The sequence below is a fragment of the Fukomys damarensis genome, unplaced genomic scaffold (genome assembly GCF_012274545.1).
Source record: "Fukomys damarensis isolate Sample0158 unplaced genomic scaffold, DMR_v1.0_HiC HiC_scaffold_1, whole genome shotgun sequence".
In the NCBI taxonomy this organism is placed as follows: domain Eukaryota; kingdom Metazoa; phylum Chordata; class Mammalia; order Rodentia; family Bathyergidae; genus Fukomys; species Fukomys damarensis.
Window position 1 is genome coordinate 48,094,648 of NW_022900913.1, and position 22,212 is coordinate 48,116,859.

Genomic DNA, 22,212 nt, shown 5'->3' on the forward strand with positions numbered 1-22,212 from the left:
TTTTTTTTGGTGGTTTTTTTAGTTTTTTTTTTTTTTTTTTTTTTTTTTTTAGCTTGCCATCTTTGTTTCAGTTAAAGTCTTTTGGTCCTGAGTCACAATTCTTGAGCAAAGTAAAAGTACAATATTCCTCACTTTTCTGGTATAATACTGTGAGTACTAAGATGTGTATAGATGAGTGTGATATCCCCTTTTATATCTAACTGTGGGTCCTCTAAGACTGTTGGGTTCTTTCAGTTTGAATCCCTGTTATTTTCCAGCTTTGCTTATGTGTCTTTCTTTAATTTCTTTTCCTTATATTATACTACTGTTTGCTCCAGATTATTAACATAAACCTACTTTTCAAAATTTTCCTAAAGCTTAAATGTCTTTTCTAAATATATTCTGTTTCTCCTGTAGTTTATTAATAAGTCTTATTTTAGTGATAGGATGTTCCAGACACAAGCTTGGTTGTAATTTTCTTCTTTGCTTTTGGACATTATTAGAAAATAATTTAATTAAGATTTTAACGTACTCAAATAGGTAAGGTATCTATATTCCAGGTGCAGTGAAATATAATATCCTCCTGTACATCTTGCCTTTTCTTTGGTGAAATAGATCATTTCAACATGATTGGAACCCACAGTCAAGGTCACTAAGCTCAGCAAATATAATCAGAGGAATGAACAACAAAGTTTAGGACTGGAAATCTGAAAACATAGACTCATATATTAGTTACACTTATATAACTAACACTTAATACAATGAACATCCTCTAATAACTAATAAGCACATTCTTATTCATTATCACTTCATGTCTCTCCCTGTCTCTTCTTTCTCCTTAATCTTTTCTCAAATTTATCTATCTTTGGAAGAGCTCTAATCAGCTTTGGATGACTCCATTCACCCTCTATTCCAACGCCATTCTCTTTTCTAAATGATAACTGAAGTTATTCCCATGACGTTTTCCTACAAGTGTCAACTTTAAGGGCTGTGTTAAATTCTTTGGCCTCTGTTTGGTAATTATCTCTGAATATGCCTATCTTTAAGATTATTTTTACACTTTGTGGTCCAGATAAATATCTGGGTAAGTCTGGAGTATCAATAATTCATTTTCTCCCCCTTCATTGATTCTAAGAAACAACAGCAACAACAACAGTAACAACACCAGTAACAACACACACACAAACAGCTGAAATTCAAATAGAAACAAACTAGCTTCATATATAAACAATACGGTGACCAACAAACCTTAAAATTCAGGGATTTCTGATGCAATGATATTTGTATTTACTAATCCCAAAAACAACTTGAAAACAGCCAGGTTTACAGGTAAAACTTGTCTGATTTGACTATTCAGTGTTAACTTGAAAAATTAGACATGAGGAAACAAAATCTCGGTGATCCTGCAGAAGACCTCCTTGCACAGAGCCTAGAAATCCTTCAAATTCTTGAAACAGATGGTGAATGAATAAAAAGGGAAATAGGGAGCTATTGCCTTCACTTGATCAATGAATAAAAGGCTATGAATCATGTTTGCTAGGGAGTGGTAAAAGGACAAGGTTGGAAACATAGCTGTTTCCTATCTTTGTGACATTTGACAATTTAGTAGGGAGGCTTAATGATTTTTATGTCCAGAATTTTGATATCCATGCTGTTCCTGCTTTAACTAGATACGAGTTTCTGGAGGTGGGAGCCTATTTTCAGTGTTTGTTAAATCCAAGATACTCTCTCTATTCTATGGGGAATTATCAATTTAAAGGAAATAGAAAAAGCAATGTAGTTGATAAAGATATCATACCAATTAGATTTTTAAAATATTTTATTTCAGGTATGTTAATTTCATTCTATAATTTAAATAGAATTTTAAAAAATGCATCCCATAAAAAAGTAATTAAGGTGTGTTGTGTACATGTGCCACCTTTACACAGGAAATGTAAAAATTATGTACTATAAACCTATACTACTACTAGAAAAAAAGGCATCCCAAGTTTTAGATGAAAAGACATAACATTCTTGCTAGAAATTCATGTTGTGAGACTATTCAGTTTGACTGGTTGGTTTGACTTGATGGCTACATTTGGAAAGTGCTTTGGAGAAATGAAATTTTTTAAATTTAGATTTATTTTTCCTTTGCATTCCCCAGCTCCAGATAAAATGGAATTGTACTGTGATTTATGAACAATCTGACAAAACTATTGCAAATTCTTTAGAAATTTTCATTGCCAAAATTAATAAAGAAACTGCACCTGTGCAGTTCCAGTTATGATTCATAATAGCCACTTTAATTTTTTTTTTTTAGTACCAGGGATTGAACTCAGGACCTTGTGCTTGCGAGGCAGGCAGCAGAACCATTGAGCTAAATCCCCAGCTCAGAATAACCACTTAAAAGTAAAGATTTTAATATATAAGGCATAATTGAACAATACTTCACTACAATTTTCCAGTAAAATATGTTAAGGATTGTAATTATATCAATTTACCATAATAGTACTTACATAGCTGTACCTCCATATTATATAAATTGACTTTTTCATTCAAAATTTTAAAATATAAATATGCAACAAAAAGCATCAACCCTTGCTATTTCTATATCTAATAAATCTTGCAATGTTGGCATTCTGGGGCCAAAATAATTGAGACCTAAGCTAGTTTTACTCATCATTTGGTTACTGTATGACAACCCTAGAAAAAAAGTAAATGCCTGATTCAAAAAAGAGCATCTGAAAAGAACAGACATTTCTCAAAGAATTTAAAGTAGCAAATAAACATATGAAAAAGCATTCAATATTACTGATTATTTGAGAGATGCAGATGAAAACAACCCTGAGATTCCACCTCACCCCAGAAAGAATGGCTGCTATCAAGAAAACAACCAAAAACAAATGTTGGTGGGGTTGTGGGGAGAAAGGAACCCTTCTCCATTGTTGGTGGGAGTGCAGACTAGTGCAACCACTGTGCAAATCAATATGGAGATACTTCAAAGAACTAGGACTATAGGTTCCATTTGACTCAGCCAATTGGTGGGGTTGGGGAGAAAGGAACCCTTCTCCATTGTTGGTGGGAGTGCAGACTAGTGCAACCACTGTGCAAATCAATATGGAGATACTTCAAAGAACTAGGACTATAGGTTCCATTTGACTCAGCCATCCCTCTGCTGGGTATCTTTCCTAAAGAATTAAAAGAATCATACCACAGTGATACATGTGCACCCATGTTTATAGTGGTATATTTTGTAATAGCTAAAACTTGGAAACATCCCAATTGCCCATCAGTTTGAGTCTGGATAAAGAAGATGTGGTTTTTCTATAAAATGGAATACTAGTCAGCCATTAAGAATGAGAAATTAGAGTCATTCATAGGAAAATGAGTGCATATTGAGGCAATACATTTAAGTGAAATAAGTAAGAAACCTGTAAGTACTGAATAGTTTCTCTAGTGTGAAAAACTAAAAGTGTAAATAAGATCAAAATTGTATAAGTGACAATGTGAAATAGGAAGAAAAGAGCTAAAGATGTAGGGGATTTGGGAAGAGTAGGGGAAAATAAATAAGGGAAAAGAAAAAAAATGAGAAAAGGAAAAAATAGAAACAAAGTCTTTGTAAATAGGGGAGATTGGATGGGGTGAAGGGCAGGTAGGGGTATGGGGAAAAAATGAGAACCAAGATCTGTCATGTGAAGGTACAAGAACCCAATGATAAATTTAACTATACTGTATACTTAAAAAGTACCAATAAACTCAGTGAAAAAAAAAAAGTAAATGCAACTTGCTTTCTATTTTTCTTTCTTCATGAGTCTTATTTTGAAAGCTACATGGCTTTCCGTGGCTGAGGCATAATCCATGGTCATCATAAGGTTGTCGCCTCCCAGGTTTTTAACCACAGACACCTCCCCAATGAGACTCTGCCATTATTCCAGGCCACTGTTATCATTAGTAAGAAATTGGTATGCAGATAAAACCCATGCATCACCCTGCAAAGAAACTTCTCAGCAACACAGGAATTTATAATTGCTAATCACATACGGTGTTCTCTCTTAATTCCCACACAAGTCCAAGACATTCATCCATGAATTCATGTTTTCGGAAGTATTTCTTTTGCCACAAACTGCTGAGTGCTGGGATTATGATCATAAATAAGAAAGTTCCCATGCTTAAGGGATTTGTAATCAATTTTTGTAGGGAAATGTAGGAGACATCCCTGCCCAGTACTAGCAGGCTGTGAATGGCACATACTTCTTGCCTTCCATAATTGCCTCTACTGTTTTATATCGGGAGTCAGATCGAAGCCCCTTATGATGCAAGTGGGCATGTCAGCTAGCAGAGTTGGACTAGTATTTCTCCTTTGCTAATGGCTGTCACCGAGGCCTACGTCCTGGTCTGTGAAGTATCAGGGCTCTGCTGAATTATGTGCACTTGAGGTCAGGATGACCCCAGTTAAAATCCTTTCCCCTAAATTATCACTTCTCGTTGACCTTGTGGGTCACTTGCTAATTGCGTCTGGTGCCAGTACTGGTGTCTTCTATCCTAGCAAGATAAGCAGTGCCGATGACTTCTCGACAACCCTTCCTGGTGCCATCATGCCAGGTGTTTGGCGATGATTCACTAGATGCCTTCAAAGCCCCCTAACTCCCCATTCCATCTCATGATTGTATTAAGTAGACACAGAACGTGCTTGGGGACCTTTGTCTTTGTTGACTCAGCAGCAGTAACCAGGTCCCAAGATCCAGCCTCTTCACTCTGAGTCTAGTTCCTGTCTGTTCTTTAATTCACCTTGTGCTGTGGTGGCTCACAGGCCAGGACTCACAGTAGAGGTCCTGATAATATCCCCTTCCCTGCTCCCTACAGGGAACATGTATCACTTTACTCATACAGTTAGCTGTTTGAAACAACACCCGTTTGTCAGCTCACAGACTTGTAGGTTAGAAATCAGGGCAAGATTTCATTGGGATCTCTCTTTAGGGTATCACAAGGTAAAAATCATGTTGTTGGGCAAGGCAGCTTTTTATCTGAAAGGTGTTGTGAAGAATATGCCTAGAAACTTGTCTCAGGGTATCAGCAGAATTCCATTTCTTGCAGCTATAGGATTAAGACCCTTGTTTCATTACTCTTTGTCAGTTTATCATCTCTTCTCCCCTACGCTCCCGAAATTTCTTGTCACATGGTCACCTCTATCTTTAAAGCCAGCCAGGAAAGTTTAATCCTTCTTATTGAGGAAAACTCTCTGACTCCCGCTTCTGTTACCAGAAAGAGGAGACTGTAAAGTACAAATGTTTGACTTATTTGGATAATCTGCATTTTGCTATGTGATGTAACATAATCACAAGAGTGATATCTAATCATATTCACGAATTACATATATACTTAAGTGTAAATTATAAAAGACTGAGAGATACTGGCTAGTCATTGTAGAATTATGTCTCCCAAAATTGGAGATAAAAATTTAACAAAGAATTCAAATACAATTTAAAAATGCTATGATAGGGTTAAATATCAGGTACTGTAGGGGCTGGGGATTTAGCTCAGTGGTGCCTCCACCTGCCTTGCAAGCACAAGGCCTTAAATTCAATTTCTGGTACTCACCACCACCAAAAAAAAACAAAACAAAACAGACACTGTAGAAATGTAAAGGAAGACCCAAACAAGTTTCAGAGCTTGGGGAGTAGGTTAATCATATCCTATTTATTAGCTTTTCCCTTGGTAACACTCAATACCCAACACCCACAACTTAAAGGAGGAGAGAGATTTAATTGTCCTATAGCTTCATTCCATGATCTGCTGGCCCAAAGACAAAGACATCATGGCAGAAAGGTATGATGGAGTGAAAGCCACTTACTTTGTGGCTGCCAGGAAGCAGAGCTGATAAAGTGTCCAAGAGGAAGGTGCCAGGATTTAGACATAGACCCAAAACTACATCTCCATAACCCACCTGGACAAACCTGCAAGTACGCTCCACCAATCTCTCTGGCGGATCCCAAATCAAGTGGAAACTCCACTTTGACCACCACAATTATTAAGGGAAAAAAAACATAGTATATAGCAATATGGGTATCAACTATGGTAAAATTAATATGATTAAATTTGTGGTTTACCTGTATTTTCTAATTTATTCAGATTCATATGTGCACCTAGTGTATGGAACAAGCATGACTTGTGGAATGTGGTCATTCCACAATTTTTGTCTACCATTGTTCATTTAAATTTGCTCAGCTGGGCCTAATCTCTTCATTGGCCAGATCCTATGGTCTTTTTGTTTACTCTGATAGTAGAATGTTGTGTCAATATAGAAATGGGAATGCCCAAATTCTGAGATATTTCAAAGTATTTTCTTTCTCTTCCCTTACCTAAGCACTGCTCTTCACTAGGAATCCTACAATAGGGAAGAGAAGATATTCTAGGCAACTTTTTTCTTTCATTGCTAGTGTTTCTATAACTCCAATCCTCTTGGCTTGCAGAGATGTCTGACCTTTTTTGGATGTCTGTCCTTTCAGGAAAGCAAAAGAGAAACAATGGCAAGAGAAGTCATTTTTGAATAATGATTTTCCATGAACAACAATTGAGACTTTGGTTTTGGAAGATACTAAAGCTGAGTCTGTTTTAAGAACACTTTCATAAGACCTTCGAATTCTTTTCATTGGGTGTTTTACATTTATAGTTTTGGTCACAGCTTCAAACAATTAGGAATTCTTTCTTTCACCATTTTTCTGCTGAGTTCTGTTCTCCCATTATATCAAACTGGACAGGTATCTGTCTTTGAAATCTTTTCTCAAGTACTTCTCTAATATCCAGCAAACAGATTTCCAATTTAATAGCATGTGGATTATTATGGTGGTAAGACTGTTTTGGATGACAAAAGAGACAAAGCAGTCCATAGCAGAATCAAGAGCTACAGAAACATCAAAGAAGGTAAAAAGAAATCAGTGATCATATCTTAGACTTGAAGAATGTTTTTAATAAAGCAGTGGAAATGAAAGCTTGGTTGGGAATAGAAGGTAAGAAAATGAATGTAGATGGTTTTCTTTCTATGGTGGCTGGAGGAGTCCTAATTTCACATAGAGTTAAACACAATAGACCCTGCCAGGAGGTTCTGGAGAAGTTCCTGGGCTCACTGGTTCTGCTCCAACTCTTGTATTTCTATTCAGTTTCACAGCCCATCATACTGGGATTTGCAAATGGATATTCTCACTTTAGTTTGATGTGTGTAGGCTGGTGTTATTTACAAAATGAATAATTATTTCTCTTGTTTCTAAGCCCATACCACTTCATTAAACATAAGCTGAAAGAGATCAACCAAATCAGAGAGCCAGCCATTCCTTCTCAGAAATCTTTGTAAAACATTTACAAATTGGCAGGGAGAGGGGGTTACTAATGTAAAACTAGGGAGGCTTACCATATTTCTAAGTAACAGAAAAATAGACTACAAGAGATTCTGGGGGAAAATTATGGCCCTGATAACCAGCACACAAGTGATATAAAATCCTGATGAACAGAACTTCAAAAATGGTAGAAGAAGAAGAGGACAGGCACACTTAAAAAGTAACTGAGTAGTAAAGAGAATGGATGTAGGATTAGGCTCTCTAGGGAGCATAATAGAACATCTGTGTCCCAAGAATCATAATATATCTCAGCATGATTTTAACATGAAATAAACATGCACACTATGGAATTAAATGGGTCTGATCAATGACTAATGTTCCAGTTTTCTCTAACTTTAACAGTATCTTGCCAATGAAGCAAGGCATGTCTCCCAATGACTTCCTGACATAAACTGTAAAACAATGATGTTGGGGACTTTCAGTTTAGTGCTGTCACATATTTCTGTTCATCATTTTGATATCAGGTATACTCTGAGACCATTCCAAATAAAAAAAAATGTCAGCAGAAATATTTATAGGACTTAACAGCCAACTCCTTACAGGGTACCTTGGGTTTTGCTCTTTTCTTCCCTTCCTTCCCACTCTGCAACCCCTTAGTGAGCTCTCTATGACTCTGTGTGTTTTAAAAGCTCTGTTTTCTCTCACCAAAATTCATTAAAGTAGTCTTCTTTATACAGGAACACTATTGAAAAATTATAGATAAATTTCTTATTTCCAACTGGCAAAAAAATACAGACTACAAAAGGCTGTCAGGTTGATAACATAACCAACTACCAGGGGATGTCGAGTCACCTGAATGAAGATACAGCAGGGGATGAAAGAATAATGTACAAAGATCAAAGAATAATGAATGATAGTTTATTTTCTGAGGGTTCTGGAATTGATCTTAGCTGTCTCCTAGTTAAAAACCTGATCTTAGCTCTCCAAGCTAAGACCAGAGGCTCTGGATTAGTCAGTATTTATGATTGTACAACATAGCAAGGGGGTGTGAAGGCAGACGTAAGGAATAGCAGAACTAAAGCACTAATGAACCAGGTTGTAAAATGGGAGTAACTATATATTCCTGAGAAGGACAAGTCACAGTTAACAAGCCACATGTGCTGTCTCGCAGGTCATAGCTAACATGCCACTTGCATTATCTTTAGCTAACATTTGAATTTTCAAAATAACTGCAGAGTTATAATTCTTCATTTACAGCTTTTCCTTGTTATTACAAATGTCACAACCTCATCAGTCATTAATGTCTCAGTTGTGACTATTTACAGAGGGAAGTTTCTCTGTATACAACCAAAGGGTCAATTAGCAATTCACGCTTAGGCCTCAGACTCATAATTTTAATTAATAGCTGAATTCATAATTCAAGTCAATAATATCTAACACCTGCTCAGTGGAGTTTCAAGGTGGTGTCCTGCAGGGGGTGAGTATCTGGTTTGGTTGGAGGCTCAAATTTTAATATCCCATCAGAAGTAAAGAAGTTCAATGTGTTATTTCTAGATTACAAGATTTAAATTATTGATTTGATTCAAACCATTACTGATTTTGTGTTTTTTAAGTTTTTGCCAAATACACACACCTTAAGATCATTAACTTTTTATTGTGCTTTTTAGTACTCATTGGTATCTGCATCAAAACTGTTTCTAGTTGTTTGACATGTTAGGAACAGATAATCCCATTCAGTAGGTTTTTGCAATATACCAACATGTGAAGGAATTAATTAACTTATTGCAGGAAATTCCAAACCCATTGGAAGGTAGAGAAATTAAACCAAGTATACTCTCTTTTACCTCTGTCTTATCACAAGCCAACGCGTCCCAGGCTTCAGATTGCATTATTCAAAATTTTATAAATATGGTTCCAGAAATTTGAATAATGCTGTCTGAAGCTGTTTTATGATACTACTTGGAACTGTTTTGTGAATACAGAGATATCATTTTTAGAAGTTCCCTTCCTGAAAGGAATTTATATTAAAATTATATAAACATGCTTATATATTTCTTTAGTATATATAAAGGGTGATTGAAAATATGGTTAATATTTAAAATTTAAAATATCATTACACTAAACAACATAATGACATCCATCCCCCTCAAAATACTTCCACTTGTTTAAAACACACTTATCCCATTTTTTTTTGCTACTTTCTGAAGCAGTTGTGGAAATCTTCTTTCACAAGGGTCTTTATGAGGCATGCAAAAATATTGTGAATGTTGCTGTTAAGTGCCATCTAACAGAAGAGCAACCTCAAAAAATAGCATAGCATGTTCTCATCTGCCTTATCCACTGGGTATGGCACTGTGTGACTTCTGGCTTTCCCTAAAGTCAACAAGACCATGAAAGGTACACATTTTGAATTAATTCAGGACACTGAGGCATCCACAACAGCATAAGTAAAGACATTCTTGAAAGAAGACTACTAGAACTATTTTAAAAAGTAGAAAGAATGTTGGGATAATTTTATTTTATGTGAAGGGGAGTATTTCAAGGGAGATTAATGGCAATGTGTCTTTTACTATAATATAATTTTTACAAATTTACACATGTTTGACATTTATTTCACTTAGTAGTATATCCTCAATATGTATCCATTTACCTATGAATAAATCTAATTTCTCATTCTTTATGGCTGAGTAGTATTTCATTTTATAGAAAAACCATATCTTCTTTATCCAGTTTCCAACTGATGGGCAAATAGACTGTTTCCAAGTTTTAGCTATTACAAACCGTGCCGCTATAAACGTATGTGCACATATATCACTGTGCTGTGATTCTTTTAGTTCTTTTGGAAAGGTACCCAGCAGAGGGATAGCTAGGTCAAATGGAACCTCTAGTCCTAGCTCTTTGAGGTATCTTCATATTGCTTCCCATAGTGGTTGCACCAATCTGCACTCCCACCAACAATGGAGAAGGGTTCCTTTCTCCCTACAACCCCACCAACATTTGTTATTGTGTGATTTCTTAGTAGCAGCCATTCTTTGTGGGGTGAGTTGGAATCTCAGTGTTGTTTTCATCTGCATCTTTCGAATGACCAGTGATGTGGAACATTTTTTCATATATTTACTTGCTGCTTTTACTTCTTTGTCTGAAAAATTCTGTTCATTTCAGATGCGCATTTTTGAATTGGGTCTTTATATTTGGGGGGCTGATTGTTTTGAGTTCTTTATATATTCTAGATAATAGTCCTTTGTCTGAGGAGCAGCTGGTAAAAATTTTTTTCCCACATTGTATGTTGTCTCTTAGTTCTGTTGATGGTTTCTTTTGCAGTGCAGCTTTCTAATAAGATGAGATCCCAGTTGTTGATTCTTTCTGCTAGTTCCTGTGCTACTAAGGATTTGTTCATAAAGTCTTTTCCTATGCCAATGTCTTCAAGAGTTCTGCCTAACTTATCTTCCAGCAAGTTTAGTGTTTCTTGTTTAATATTTAGATTTTTAATCCACTTGGATTTTAATTTAGTGCATGGTGAAAGATAAGGTTCTAGCTTTAATCTTTGGCAGGTTGATATCCAGTTTTTCCAACATCACTTATTATTGAAGAGGCCATCCTTCCTCCAGGGGGACGGTCAGCTCCTTTCTCAAAGATGAGGTAGCTGAGTACCTCTGGAGTTGTTTTTATGTCTTCCAATTTGTTCCACTGATCCTCAGGTCTGTTTCTGTGCAAGTACCATGCTGTTTTTTATCACAGTGGTTTTGTAGGGGAAAGGTAATAAGGGAAAAGAAAAAAATAAGAGAAAATGAAAAAAATGGAAATAAAGTGTTTGTAAATGGGGAGGGGAGGTGGAGGTGAAGGGAGGGCAGGGACAAGGGGAAAAAATGAGAACCAAGACCTGTCATGTAAAGGTACAAGATCCCAATAATGAATGTAACTGTACTATATACGTAAAATGTACCAATAAACTCAATTAAAAAATTTAAGTGCACTCTGTTTTTTCATCACAACCTATATGTTTTATGTTATAAGATGTTCTAAGGTTCTGGCTACTGTATTTTTCTTCCTTTAATAAAAGAATTGGTGACTTTTAGATATGCAATTGGCCATTAACAATAAAGTGTGCACGTTGCAGCCTTCCAAGTTAGATGTGTTTTTGTGACTGGAATAAACTTGATGAACACTTTATTTGGGTGACTACAGTGTATGAATACTTTCTTAAAATAATATAAAAAAACAACTTTTTGAAGAAATAAATGATAATATAGGAGGATGAAATTGTCATTATGACAAATGACAATCTGTAAAAATAATTAATCAATCATAGGATAAACAAACAAATCAGCTTTTTTCTTATATAATGGCCAATAACTCATCATATAAGTGAATAGAAAGTTCTCAAGAAAGGAAATGGCAATGACTTAAATTAATGAAAAAAGTACAATCTGCCTTATCACAATAGAAACACAAATTTTAAAAAGTTTGACAAGAGTGAAAAAAAGAAAACTTGGACATTTTTTGAAAAGGTTATGAGAATTTTTTCTGTCAAAATTGCTAGTAGAAAATATACTAGCATAGAGGAACTCCTGTTACAGATTGTGTCTAGATGTTCCCCAAAAGCCTCCTATGGTCATAAGTGGGGCTTTTCAGACTTCTGTGATGCAGGGACTAAGCATATGTGATAATTAAATTAGTCCACATATTGCTCTGGCATTAGTCTGTGTGTGCATAATGGGAAGGCCCACCTTGGGTATCAGTGGCCCAATCAAAAAGCAGGTGCCTGTGGTATATAAAGGGGCAGAAAGAAGGTAGGTCTCCTTTGCTTCTTCACTAATCTACTGCCTTCTGTCTGGCATGAATTGTTTCTCATCTTTGATGCCTCCTCTGCTATGCTTCCTGCCTTGGAACCAGTGTACTACGAATTGAGACCTCTGCAAATTATGAACTAATTAAACGTTTTCTCCTCTAACTTTTGGTGTTGGATATTTGTCTCAGCAATAAGCAAAAGTAACCAAGACAACTTCTAAGGGTGTAACTTTTAATATCTATTGAGAGAATCATTGTTTACTTGTTTTTACCCAGAAATTTTATTTTATTCCACTGTAATTTTACTGCTGTGTAAAAATGAGTTCATAGAAAGAAACCCATTCCAGAATATTTTGTAAAAGAAAGTATAGAATTTATCTAAATGGCTGTCATGAAATGATTAACAGATACTGATAAATTATTAGAATGCAACACTACATAATGATTGAAAGAAATATAGGTATCTCAAAAGTACCTTGTTAAGTGAATAAGATCAATCTATAGAATAGTATGTATGATGTTCTATCAACTTATAAATAAATGCAAAATTATCTCTATAGTAAATAATATATTTTATTTCTGGGAATATTAGTAGAGCTGAGGCAAAGTGATAGGTCAGAAAATTGCTCTATCTTCTTTCATTTCTTTAAAAAATTTTGCTTTGAACACATACTAATTTAACCATTTTTTTTTAATTCATTAAGTTTATTGGTACATTTTGGGTACACAATATGATGACATTTATCATTGGGAATTTGGACCTTTATATTATATATCCTGGTTCTTATTTTTTCCCCATTCCCTTGGGGAATTTGTTCCTTTTCTCATATTTTTCCTTTCCCTTCTTTCCTTTTTGCTATCCCTCTTATTCACCAAGTTTTCATTCAATATTTTCTTTAATTAGTGCTATTCTGTTGACTCTCTTTAGTCAGTTCAATTTAAACTGGGAATATAAATAAATGAACTGACCTTTCTTAAGCACAACGTTATGTATTAAGAGAAATGATTTGCGTACTGTGAATGTGTCACTTAATCTTCATAACAGATAAGAAAACACATGGTGGGGGTGAAGAGCTAGAAAGGAGCTGCTATTCCTCAAGTTCCTGCCATGTCCTGCGCACTTTCCATATATTCTGTTATTCAGCTCTCTCAGAGCTATGCACAATGGTCTTCTTCATCCATGCTATAAATCCCGATTGATATATGAGATTATGTAAAAGGTTATCTAACTGAAAATATAAAAATTATGGTTTCAACTCTGTTTTACTTAGAAGTATCCAATAAGACCTGCTACTGTGCTACACAAGGAAGACCCATCACTGTGTGCTGTAGAGGAGGACCTACTGTTGCCTATGATAAATCCCCAGATTCTTGCTGGCTTTGCACCACCTTGGACCCCCTCAGCACAGGGTGACTACTAAATGACCAAGCTGATTTAATGATTTCATCTTAATGCCCTCTTCCACAATCAAAAGTCTCAGATGAAATTAAACCAAGAAATCAGAAAGTTTCTACAATTAAACCATAATGCAAATGTGACATACTGAAATTATAGAACACAATCAATGCAGTCCTATGAAGGATGTTTATAGCAGTGAATTCTCACATTAAAAAAAATGGAGTGAACATAAGAAGCTAAAGTTGAACCTCAAACTTCTAGCAAAAGAACAAGTTGAATCCAAACCTCATATGTAGAAGGAAATTATATCAGAATAGAAATCAGAAATTAAGACTAAGAAAGCAATACAAGAATCAATGAAATCAAAGACTTGGTTCTTTGAAAGAATTGATAAAATAGAAAAACCCTTAGCCAAATTTATGAAAAAAGGAAAGAAAAGACCTAAATTATGTAATTAAGAATGAAAAGAGAAAAATCACAACAGATTTTGTAGAAATTTAGAAAATCATCAATTCCTACTTAGAAAACCTGTACTCAAAAAACATGGAAAATTTGAAAAATTCAGAAAAAAATGGATAGATTCCTAGATACATACAAATTACCAAAGATAAATTAAGATGATTAGAAAATTCTAAACAAACCAATAACAGTCAATAAAATTTAAGAAATAATTTAAAAATTATCAACAAATAAGAGTCAAGGGCCTGATGTTTCCAGTGCTAAATTTTGCAAAAAATACTTAGAGAAGATGTAATATCTCTACTCCTCAAACTCTTTAATGAAGTCAAAAGGAAAGCAATATTCCAAAAGTCATTTCTAAAAGCAAACATCACCCTGATAACAAAACCAGACAAGGACTCAATCAAAAGAGAGCTACAGACAAATCTCTTTAATGAACATTGATACAAACATCTTTATAAGATACTGGCAAACAGAATCCAGCAAATCATGAAGATTATATAACATGACCAAGTAAGATTCATCAGAGGGATGCAGGGATGATTTAACATACATAAGTTTATAAATATAATACTGCACACTAACAGAATCAAGGAAAAAAGCACAATATCATCTCAATAGACACAGAAAATGCATTTGGCACAGTTCAACATGCATTCATGATAAAATCCTAAAGAAAATTGGAATAGAATTTCTTCATTTCAATACAAAAAAAGCCATCTATGACAAACCAACAACCAATATAATATTAAGTGGTCAAAAACCAAAGCTTTCATGCCAAATCAAGAACAAGTCAAGGATGCACAACATCACCATTCCTATTCAATATAGTTCTGGAAACATTAGCCACAGCAACTAAACAAGAGAAAGAAATAGAATGCATAAAGACAAGAAAACAAGAAGTTATCATTATTTACAGATGACCTGTATTCTACATAGCAGACCCCACTAAAATACCCTGAAAGACTCTTGATTTAATGACCAAATTTGGTGGTGTAGAAGGATATAAATTCAACACCCTTAAATCAATAGCATGCCTGTGCACAAATAAACTCATTGAGAGAGGAATTAGCAAAACCACATCTGTTGCAATAGTATCAAGAAAAATGAAGTATTTAGGAATCAACTTGACAAAGAGAGTATATCAGTCAGTATTTACAAAAGAAATAGACATAATACAAGATATATAAATGAATAAGAATTTCCAAGACTGGATCTCAGTGGTCATCTACAGAGTGGATGAGCGAGAGTCCAGCGGGTCTGTCAGCACACTGGATGCTAAAGGATTTAGTCAAAGGTCTGGAGCTCATTGCAGTGTCCCTTGTGAGTTCAGATGGGAGGCCAATGGGTCTGCAAAGGAAGGCTGGAGTCTATGCCAGAAGGAAGGCTGAAGAATCCACTCCAGAAGCTGAAGAATCTGCACTTCAAGGCAAGAGATGACATCCAAGGGAAGACAAGACCTCCTCCAAAGGAAGAGAGGCAGCTGCATCCTTCTTCATTTCCCTTTTATAACATCCAGTCAACAAGCCACCCTAGGGTGGATTTTCCACACACTAGGGTGTGGAATTGCGGAGCCAATTTACCTAAAACCTCTCTTAACCAGACTTCTCAAATTGACTGTATCACTCATCCATCACAATCCACCTGTCAATTTGGCAACCAGAAACATTACTTTGAACCAAACTCCGGATATAAAGATGCCTCATAATTATAACCAACATGGTACAATTATCCTGCATACAAACAGAAACATACTAGTTCTCTCCCCAGAATAGAAGGCAAGTTTTGTTTGGATAATATTTTGGGTGATACTTATTCTTAACATTTCATGACTATTATAACATATACTTAACAATCCTCAAGAACCTGTATTAGGAGAGAAATGGTACCATTACAATTCTCATTTCTATAGCTAATCCCAGGTCACAGCTGGTATTTAGAGCTACCTTCTATTACCACGTGTGTATTCCTTGGGCCTTCAGCAAGCACCTCATCATGTCTTGGTCCTGATGGAGTGACCCATATCTTTATTCCTAAAGGGTGTGGGCCATTTGTCATTCTTCTTGGATTATGTTGTTGTAGGTTCTCACTGACTTTAATAACAGCATGGTAATACTATGAAGTGGCCTAAAGGATCTCCTACCCTCCAAGTATATTCTTCTTTTCCTCCATTATGGAGTAGTAGTCTGATTTTCTCTTGATAGTCTGGGTCAATCACCCCTGACAACACTCTGAATTCCTTTATAGCTTGTTTCCTCGGGGGCATTAGGAGCCCAAATTGAACAGAGGGAAGTCTTAGCTTCCAGTTCAGTGGTATTTTTGTGCTTCTTGGTACAAGACTTCCCTCTTCTGGAACTAGGAGCTATAAAAACCAACAGAAAATAAGGCCATGGAAGAAGAAGCAAAACGATTTGCTAGTGGATCACTGGGGACAATGGTGAGTGGTACCATTCCACTTCCACCTCTTGAATCCTGGCTATGGGAGACAGTACCATATAGTGGATGCTGCTTCACAGGATATACATGTTGGGAGGAATTCTACATAATCTGGGGGGAAAAATCATTTGATTAGGCCTAGTTCTCCTGCCTACAGACCAGCTATGGCATGTTGAGACATAACTTCATTTTGGCACCCAGTCACAGCTAGGGCCTCAATGGTCCAGTGATGCTGTGATGCTCCAGGACAAGATTTCACCAGCTAAAGACATCCCGGGAGGGACAAAATCTTCATTTGTATAGTTCCTCATTGTTCTAGGATCGTCACCACTGCTCTTGCTGCTGCTGCCTTCTGAGTGACCTTTTACATTTGTTACTTTCTGGAGGTACTGAACTCTGGGCCCTGAGTGACCTTTTACATTTGCTATTCTGATATACTGAACTCTTTGCCCTGAGTCATCTGTTACATTTGTTTTCTCCCGATGTACTGAATAAAGGTGTGACAAGCCCTGGGGCTTTGATCTTTGCTTCCCAGAGCAGCACCAATCAGGTTTAAAGCTCAGCTTCTTCTCAAAGTCTCATTTTATTCTATCTTTCCTGTATAATAAGTTAATGTGTCTTGTGCTGTCATGGCTCACAGGAGACTAGGACTTACTGCAGAGTTTCTAATAAGGTCCCCTTTCCCTGTTCCCCACATATACAGCCTTTTGAATAATGTCCCCAACCCTGCAAGCTATTGCCTCCCAGATGGTGTTGTAAATGTGTTTTCAAAAGACCGTTCCACCTTTCTATCAGTTCACCTGCTTCTGGATGGTGAAGAACATGGTAAGACCAATGAATTGTATCAGCATAAGACCAATGCCCACTTCTTTAGCCCTCATGTGTTCCTTGTTCAGGGGTAATTCTATGTGGAATTCCATGATGGTGGATAAGGCATTCTGTGAGTAGTTTTGGAAGAAGCATTACATGCAGGGAAGACAAATCCATGTCCAGAATAAGTGTCTGTGCCAGCGAGGACAAAGAACAGTTCTTTCCCTGATGGAAGTGGTCCAATATATTCAACCTGCCACCAGGTCACAGGTAAGACCCCCCAGGAAATGATGTCACATCAGGGACTCAGTGTGGGTCTCCCCTACTGTCACATTGGGAATCCAGTGGTGGCTATAGCAAGATCAGCCTTGGTGAGTGGTTGTCCCTGTTGCTGAGCCCATGTAACCTCCATTCCTACTGCTATGGCCACTCTGTTCATGGGCTCATTGGGCAATGATGGCCATAGCTGAAGGAGGAGGCTGGCCACTATCTACAGAAAACGTCATCTTGTTCACTTGATTGTTAAAGTCCTCTTCTGCTGAGGTCACTTTCGGTGAACATTCACATGAGAAACAAATATTTTTATACCCTTTTCCCATATGGAGATATCTATCCACCTGGCTCTTCCCCAAATATCTCTGTCATCCATTTTCCAGTTATGTTCCTTCCAAATTCCTGACCATCTAGCCAGATCATTGGCTATAGTCCATGAATCAGTATATAGTCTCACATCTGGCCTTCCTTCTTCCAGGCAAAATATACTAGGAGTGCGCTGCCTCAAGTTCTACCCACTATGATGATTTTCCTTCACCACTTCCTTCATGAACATCCCGGGGAAGGGCTGTAGTGCTAGAGATGTCCACTTTAGGGTAGTGACTGCATATCATATGCAGAGCCATCTATAAACCAGGCCCTAGCCATCTTTCCTTCTAACAGGTAGTCATATGATATACTCCATGAGGCCGTAAGTACATGCCGAGACACAAAATGCACTAGCGGGTGTGGGAGCCATAGGCATTTGAGCAACTACTTCATATAATTACTTGATTTTATAATTACATTTAATAAAAAATTTCTATCTAGAATTTATAAAGAATTCTCAAATATCAATATGAAGGAAAACAGAATTGATAGTAGACAATTTACTGTAGAATTTTACCAAAAAATATATGGTAATTTTGCACAATAAAAAGTCTCCTCATAAATTGACTGTTGAAGACAAAAACAATAACCTGACTTTAACAAAGTTTGGCTTTTTTTTTTTTTTTGCAGAAGATGATACTTGCAATTGAACCCAGCACTTTTGCACTGAGATACATTCTCAGCCCTTTGAAAAAATTTTTGTGACATGATATTGCTACATTTCTAAACTGCCCAGGCTGAGCTCAAATTTGTGATCCCATCTCAACTGCCCAGAGGGCAGATTATGGGAATGTGCCACCACACCAGTCTTTCATTTTCTTAAAATAATAAATACCCCTATCCTTCTACTTTAGCCATTTTATATTTTTAATTTTTTTCACTGAGTTTATCGGTACTTTTTAAGTATAAGTACAGTTACATTTATCATTGGAGAAAGGAAATAAAAGAAAATAAAAAATATGAGAAAGGGAAAAAATGGAAACAAAGTCTTTGTAAATAGGAGAGGAGGGAGGAAGGGAGTGAAAGGAGGACAGGGTTACTTTAGTCATTTTAAAAGAATTAAGAACAAATTTTCATACAAATCCACTCATATGAATGCTCATATCAGCTTTATTTGTAATAGCTCAAACCTGTAAATGAGCCAAATACTTAACATACAAATGGAAAGACAAACTGTGGTATATCTATACAGATACCACTCCACATTTGAAAGATAATAAAGAAAATAACCTAGCCCCATTTTGTTTCTGTCAGCTTCTGCTGCTTACATGACAGTTAACCATATCCTGGTGCCTCACCCTGAAGCCGCAAATGGATAATACTCCTACTTCTTAGTGTTCTCTCTGCCTCTGTAGATAAGCATACAATCCCCTGACCTCAAAAGAGGAAGACAGATGTTAAACTTAAATATTAAATAAAACAGTAAAGGCTGTACCTAATGCTTTCTGACACCTTCCCCTAAATCTTTACCCTCCCTGTGACAGCTGAGTTTTTGCTATGACAACTGTGTTCTTAAAGATAACCACTTTACTACGTCCTGTTACTGTGAGAACCTGTTTCTCCTTACTGGACCAACAACACCCAGATGTGTTAACTCACAGGGTATCACTACTTGAGTACTGCTTTTGTTCTGCTTCTACCGTTTCTGCATAAAAGGAGTAACATAACTTTTTCTTGAGGCGCAGAATCTGGAGTGCTTGACTCCTCTGGGCCAGCCAGTTTAATAAAACTTGGCTCTCTCCACTTCTCTCTGAAGTGCCACTCCTGTTTCTTGTGCCAGCTGTAATTCTAAAATGGTTACATTTGTTTCCAAGACCAGGATATCCAGCCATGCTGGCTGTTTGCTGGCTGTTTCAGTCACCAGCTTGGAGTCATAGCTGCCAGGAGCCCTTTCCTGGTAGCAAGGTGGTGAGCCCAGAAAATATTTAGCCAAAACTAATATAGAGAGATTCACCTTTGATCCAGGTCTATATCTTTTTAGCATCTATCCTATGGAAACTCCTATGTGCATGCCACACCCAAGGTGTTTTGATTCTGTTTGTTTTTATCCTAATTGTTTAAAAACCAAGTTTGGAAACAGTAGAACAATATACTGTTTTCAGTAGGAGAACACATTAAAATGGATTCATTTATAAAACAGAATATTATATTAAAAAGTGTATAAACTTGAATTGTATATAACTTTATGGTTCTGCTCTCAATTGGGTAAAGGGAAGTTGAAAGACTAAGGTATGCAGTTTTAATTGTGTATCAATTAATACAGAAAAGAGGATTGATAAAAATATGTCAGTATCTTTATTCTCTATGATGGGCACGGAGATTTTCTATATTATTCTCTCCTTTTCTGTGTGTTTGATGTATTTCATAGCTAAAATTGTAAATTCAAATAAAAGTGTTGTGATAAAAATTTAAATCATCAGAAAACAACTTATGTATATCAACTTACTGAATATGCATGTAGATGGTGCTTTAATGTGAAGAATGTATGTAGCAAAATTAATTTTATTCACATGAGAAATATTTTGAATATTTTATTTCCAAATTATCTACCATCTAGGAAAAATATTAGACAAAGTCAGAAGGTTGGGATAAAGTACTAACACCATCATTTATCAAGAATAGGGTTTAGAGAAGTTTCAATTCACTTCTATGAGCTTAACTCCATTTTTTACCAGACAAAGTGTAATTTAGAATAAATTATAATTTATTCTAAATAAAGTGAGGGAATAAAGTATAATTTAGAAGATCCTTCTAAGTTTCACAGTAGATGGAATAATTATCTACCTTGTGCTATTATGCATATTTTCCATAGTAATAAAATATATAGCTAAAGGCAAATAACATTTATATTCAATATAAACTGATTTCATATCTCTTCAGATTTGTTTAGGTTTCTGATTAAACAAGAGCATACATAAGAATATAAGCTAAAGTAAACAGAATCTGAAAACAGGAATATTTGGACTAACATCCTATTTGAACACTTGTAACCTGTTTTCTTGTGGCTAAGCATTTTTTCTTTAATGTAGTATATGGAAATAATATTATATTAGTTAGGATCATAGTAATAATTTGAGATAATGCATATAATATATATACACATTATATATGTAATATATAATGCATATAATATATGCACACACATATATATGTATAAGTTTTAATTGTTTAATGATTGTCAAATAGGCTGATGCTGTAGAAAAAGATATTTATCATTAAGTGACTGTATTTTCACCAAGTTTCCTAATCTTTCTGGGTGGTCTATATCTTATAGCTCAAAAACTAATCAAAATTTCAGTAACTTTAATTCATTTATTCAAATGTTTCTTTTAGGCCTCCATAGTGGTTGAACTTAGTAGGACTGTTTAGATATTTAGAAGACACATTGTAGTATATTTTAAATAAATATATACAAATATATATACAACTTTGAGAGAGCCTACCTTAGTCTTCTACCTTTTAAAAATTAAATCAGTCAGATATCAGATAACCTTAGTATGTGCCAGTTAAAAAAAGTTAATATCATAATTGGGAAAATCTGCCATTAAAATTAAAATAATTACATTAGAATATTACATTAAAATTCAAGGTCTTTTCAACCTACATAAGTAGGTCCCAAAGGATCTGGCTTAGTGTGTGGGTAAGCCTTCAGCTATTTTAACAGCCTAGTGTACCATTTAATGAACAGTAGGAAATCTCCCTATAAAAGAATTATTAGTGTCTTATGGAAGCTGTTTTTGTTTAAGACATGATTTTAAAAATCCAAGTTCTGGTGTGAACCCAATCCAATTTAATTATCATGAATTAGTGACATATTGTTAATGAGAGTGTCATAAAATACAAGAGTTGCCTTTTACAGTAAGTGAGCTACAAGTGATTTTTCTCTACAGTTTTAATGAGACTACAGGATATCTGTGCTGCCTAATTACTGAGTTTCAACAATTCTAATTGCAACTTCCTTTTCCTTATCTTTGGATATTAATGAGAACAGATAATAAGTTAAGGCTGTTCAAATAATGGTAAGGAAGCTGCAATAGTAAAATAATTTTCCTTTTACTGAATGAATATCACAGTTAGGTTTTGTTATCGTTTATATCTAGATGTTCTCCCCAAAGCCTCATGTGCTCATAGTGGGACTTTTCGGAGTTGGCTGGATCTACAGTGCATGATACAGGAATTAAGACTGTGTGGTACCAAATTAGTCCACTGATTGGTTTAGCATAGTTCTTGGTGTGGATAATAGAAAGGCCCATCCTGGGTGTGAGCGGCACCACGCAAAAGGCTTATAGCCTGGATGGGATAAAAAGGAAAGGGAGGCTTGCTTTACTGCTTCTGTTTGTTGATTGCTTCTTATACAGCCTTTTGCCTGCCATGCCATGAAATATTTCT